The following is a 5,791-nucleotide window of genomic DNA, read 5'->3' on the forward strand; positions in this document are numbered from 1 at the left end:
TGGAGCCATACTTCATTGTGGTGAAGCTTTGTGGTGTTGTTGGGAGCCTCCAATTAAGTTGTGGAGATTGCCCCAACCTTGTTTGCAAAGGTTCGGTCGCCGCCTTCAATCACGGCATCTCGCATTGTGTGAGGGCATGAGGAGAATACGGTGGCCCTAGTGGCTTCTTGGGGAGCACTATGCCTCCACACCGCTCCAACGGAGACGTACTTCCTCTCAATGGGAAGGAACTTTGGTAACACATCCTCGTCTTCACCGGCTCCACTCTTGGTTATCTCATCCCTTTACTCGTGCAAGCTTATCTTGTGTTACATCCATTGCTTGCTTGTGTACTTATTGTTGTTGCATCATATAGGTTGCTCACCTAGTTGCATATCTAGACAACCTAGTTTGATGCAAAGTTTAAATTGGTATAGAAAAGATAAAAATTGTTAGTTGCCTATTCACCCCCCTCTAGTCAACTATATCGATCCTTTCACATGTGCACCCCGGCAATGACGTCGCCTATGTCATCGCGTTCTTTAAAGCCGTCCTCTTTCCTTTCATGTTGTGCCGCTTATCTCTGCTCGCAGTACGGAGTCTTCAGAATTTGCTACTACGTGTACCGATGTCTGATTTCTTTCGTTCGTTGTTGTTTTTGCTCCAGATTTTCGTGATGGAAAATCAGTAGTAATTCTTTGACCTTTTGCAAAAGCAATGCCAACACGTCGATCTCAATGGGCGTGAACTACCTAGTACCTACCCAAGAGGGACTGTTGCACTTGACGTGGAGAGATGGGGACCATATGGTTGGTTATTTCCCTACTAGTACCTAGGAGTTTGCGGTGTCGTGTGTTGACGTATAATGTGCTGCCTAGTCTCTTCCATCAGATCGATCTTTTGGTTGCATTGGCTAGAGCATGCACTTCTACATGGTATCAGAGCCAAGAGGTCTTGAGTTCAAGACCTGTCTGGCACAATTAAATTGCAGCCCACTTTCGGTCCACGTTTAGGCCTGAGGAAGCCACACGTGAGGGGGGGGTGTTGACGTATAATGTGCTGCCTAGTCTCTTCCATCAGATCAGTATTTTGATTGCATTGGCTAGAGCATGCACTTCTACACCGTGGATCAGTTGCCAGTGATTAGGTGCCGGTACTCTTGTTTCTGCTCCTCCTCCCAGTCGCTGCCCCGCCCGAAGATGCCGCCGTGCTCACCTGCCGTGACTTCCCTGACGGGTTTATCTTCGGCGCAGGCACCTCGGCCTACGAGGTACCACCTCTCCCTCCCTATACGTTTGTTGCATGAAGCCAAGTGAGCATAGTCTCATGGTTAAGTGAGCATACCTTAATTAGGTGGAAGTGGCGGCTGTAGAAGATGGAAGGAAACCTAGCATCTGGGACACCTTCACTCATCAAGGTCAATTCAGATTACCATATTTTTATCATATATCTACAGAAGATGGAGTAATTCTTCTTATCAACGCTATTCATCCATAAGACATTTAAACACCCGGAAAACATATCTTGTTAATTTTTGAAAATTGTAATGTGCTGATGATGACAGGTTATTCTGCCGACAAGTGTACCGAGGATGTTGCAGCGGATCAGTATCATCATTACAAAGTTAGTGTCAACAGCTAGCACGAATTACTTTTCTTACAAAAGAAAAACACAGTGGGGTTTTTTAAAACAAAACAAAGTGGGATGAGGCACATGCATGTTAACTAACTGAACAAATTTTTCTATCAAAAAACTGAACAAATTTAATTTCTCTTCTCACATTAGGATGATGTGAAGTTTATGCAGGACCTGGGTCTGGATGCGTACAGATTCTCCATCTCATGGCCGTGGCTTATCCCAGGTACTTAGCACGCATAGATAGAGTAGTCAGTGTAGTAGTACATCTCTGAACTGTGATTGACACTGAACTGTGTAGATGGAAGAGGAGAAATGAATCTGAAGGGCTTGGAGTACTACAACAACTTGATAGATGAACTGATACAACATGGTAAAGACCAATTTCTCTACCTGCACTTAATAGCCTTTGCTCGATCTTGATTAAGCATCACTGACTGAAACATGCTCTGCAGGCATACAACCTCATGTCACCATCTACCATTTCGATCTCCCTCAGTCCCTTCAGGATGAGTACAACGGGCTGCTCAGCCCCAGATTCATGTAACTCCAGAATGAAAAATTTAAGGTTCAGACTTTTTTAGACCCTCTTCGCTCTTAATCTGAATGTGTTGCCATATGTCCAGAGACGATTACACCATGTACGTGGACACCTGCTTCAAAAGATTTGGAGGTCTAGAGCCCCCCACAAGCTCAAAATCTTCATCTGGCGCCTATTCAGAGGGCGTCTCAATACCAAGTGCAACCTGTTCCACAAGATGATCTCCATCGACGCCGCCTGTCCACGCTGTAGCGGCCCCTCCGAGGACACCTCCCACCTATTCCTTGGTTGTCCGCATGCGACTCGGACTTGGGAAAGGCTGGGATTAACTCCCACTACCAAGTCTCAAGACCTTTGGCTGCTCCAACCTCCTGATGCCCTAGATGGCCATATGTGGCCTGAAGTTCTTCTCATGGTCTTGTGGAAAATTTGGGACTCTATAAACGCTGCTGTATTCCCTAATGAAGTTCACTCTCCCCTAGTCACTATTAGGAATATCTGTAATGCCTTTGAGGTCTGCCTGAACAGATTCCGCGACCCAGCTGACAAGGCAACAACCAACTCATGGCTGCTTTTCCTTACCTCACGGCTTCCCGTGACCCTGTAATCTTGCTTGGCCCTTGCTGGCTTTTGAGTAATATACATACATGTGGGGATCCTCTCCCCCCGGTGATTCCTCAAAAAAAAAAGCTTTGGGGACAGGGTGAAGCACTGGGTCACCATTAACAAGCCCAATGTCGAAACTCTAGGTGGCTTTGACAGCGGCACTTGGCCACCGCGGTGTTGTTCTCATCCTTTCAGCACAAACTGTACCAGAGGGAACTCCACGACGGAGCCGTATATAGCTGCTCACCACCTCTTCCTAGCACATGTGTCAACGGTGTCCCTGTATAGAAACAAGTACCAAGTATGTCATATCAGTATGTTCCCTATTATATGACAGTAGTTGACACCAATGATTATCAATTTATCATGACCATGCAATGCAATGCTCGTGTGTAGGCAAGTCAAAAGGGGCATATAGGAATTACTATCTTGACCGGGTGGTATGCTCTTGCTACCAATGCATCCCAGGATGCTGTTGCTGCAATAAGGATGAATGACTTTCACATTGGATGGTTAGTGCTAGTAGCTAGTACTGACTCTAGTTCCTTGAAAGTTGTTACCAACATGGACTTCAAAGCACAATTTTTATCATTAATTTGCAGAGAGAGATAGTAAGAGCTCGTGCCCTCTTTGGATAGGTTCATGCATCCTTTGGTGTATGGGGACTACCCACCGGTAATGAAAATAAGGGTTGGTGCATGGTTGCCGAATGTGACGGTGGAGCAGTCGAAGAAACTCTCCAGGTCATTCGACTTCATCGGCTTGAACCACTATGCTATTTTTCCCATGGTGGCCGACGAGACCGCCTTCAATCTGAAGCAGAGGGACTACTTCGCCGACAGAGGAGTTGCAAGTAACTAAACTAAGCAGCTGCTAATTATAAGGCTACTCTACTCATACAATGCCATTCGGCCTTACTTATACTGTGCAAACCTTTCTTGCTTGATTCAGATCCAACGAAATACATCCTAGAGGTAAACACCAAAGCGAAGTATCTCTTCAGCAATCACAGCACACATCAGCTGTGTTACGGTAATTTTTTCCTTCATCTCATTCTCAATCCTAAGATGTAATTTTATTGATGTAACATGTGCAGGGCCAGAATGAGTATGCTCCTTGGGCTCTAGGGGAGCAGTTGGAGCACATAAAACTCAAGTATGGAAAACCTGCAATCATTATCCATGAAAATGGTAGGAAAACTAAAATTAAAAAACAATCTTGCTTGGTGCATATATTGCCCTGTTTTCTGGAGATGAGCCAACACTGGATACTTGCCAGTGTCATGTGAACTGAAAAACGAAACATGCTGACCTCTGTACAACAAAATCAAAGAAATGAAGGATCTTTTGCTTGATGATTCACGATACGGAGACTCCCCCAAAACCTCAGGCAAGATCGAATACGATGACGATAACAGATCAAAGATTCTGCAAAATTACTTGGAAGTTCTCTACCTGTCCATAAGGTGAGTTCATCTAAAACAGATTTTCAGAACATGGGGGCAATGGAGGACTTTATTTTGAACTGCTCCAAAAGGTGCTTAGAAGATCTGAAAAACAATTTTTTTACATGAATACGCATGCATGTGGTCTAAAATACCGATAAAATTTCATTCAATAATACGTTGTATTACATGCTGCACAAAAAAGACAAAATTTCGGCCGAAAAACAACAAAAAACAAGCCCCTAATTTTCATGTATTTTGTATTTTTTTATCTTTTACATGTAAGCATGTATATTAGTGAAATTTTGGCCCGATATACTGCATTGCTATACGTTGATGCACACAAAAATTTTAAATTCTTTAGTCATAAAAATCTGGTTTTTTGAACTTCAAAATAAAGTGCTCCGTTGCACCCATGCTCGTATGTCAATTTTCAGAGTTGATCTTCCTATACATAAATGCCAACCAGTGCCATACCCAAGTAGTAAAAGAATAGCGTATGAACTAAGATGAAACTCTTGGGTTCAAGGAACAGAGAAAGAATTGACTTGGGATCATGTCATTCTTGATCTCGATTAGCTTCCGAGAGAGCTATTTACTGGTTGCAAGAAGGGATCAAATGTGCAGGGATACTTTGTGTGGTCGTTCGTTGATGTGTTCGAGTTCCTGTTCGGCAACCGCATGCGCTTCGGGTTGTGCGGTGTCGATATGAACACGGTGGGGAGGAAGAGGTACGCGAGGAACTCTGCCCGCTGGTACTCCGGCTTCCTCAATGGCAGTGAGCTGCGGTCGGTGTCTCCATTGAGCAAAGCCTACAGGGCCACATGATGTATGTGGCTTCGTTGGCGATGACACTAGAGTCTGTTTTATTTCATTTTGTAGCTGGTTGCATAAGAAACCTGCTCATAGCATACAATACACCAGCAACATGGGTCAAAAGTGAAGGCCTGTGTATGCATGCAAAGCATGGTTACGGCCTACAGCGAATAGCCCAACAAAACTGCAAAGCATGGTTATAGTCTACAGCAAACAGCCCAACAGAACTACAATGTTCTGTTGGATTATGGATGGGCTTAGGCCCATATAAGACAATAATCCCTGGTTAATCTCTAAGACCCATGCACGTGTACGATAAGTGGTGGGAAATATGGGAAGTTTAGTACCATACTGCTACATTAAGAAGAGTGAGACCTCTTTATAAGGGTTGCTCCATCACTTTCTATTGGTAGCTTGGGAATAGGAGCTGTACACACCTGCTCCTCCTCCTCCGCATGCCACGCCACGCCATGGCACGACGCGCGCGTACCGCGGGTTGCGGGAATGAGCTGACAAAATGGTTGATAACCGTTCTGTATTGGACCAGGCCCATGAGATACAATGCATCGCTAAGGAGCTGGAGCTCCTGAAGTGTGAGTTACCAGACAAGTTTGTTGCGGGTTGCATTATTGCAAAACTCCCTCCTAGATGGAGGAACTTTGCTACTTCTCTCAAGCACTTGAGATGTGAATTCTCTATTGAGGATGTCATCGGTCATCTAAGAGTTGAATAGAACTCGAGAGCAGATGACTCACATGTGAAAGGGGCAG

At 44.7% G+C, this 5,791-nt stretch overlaps 1 pseudogene; it reads left to right on the top strand.

The window, feature by feature from the left end:
- The first annotated feature begins 716 nt into the window (after positions 1–716).
- LOC125546764 lies at positions 717–5,033 on the top strand (annotated as a pseudogene).
- Positions 5,034–5,791: the final 758 nt, after the last annotated feature.

This window comes from Triticum urartu, chromosome 3, assembly GCF_003073215.2.
Source record: "Triticum urartu cultivar G1812 chromosome 3, Tu2.1, whole genome shotgun sequence".
Taxonomy (NCBI): domain Eukaryota; kingdom Viridiplantae; phylum Streptophyta; class Magnoliopsida; order Poales; family Poaceae; genus Triticum; species Triticum urartu.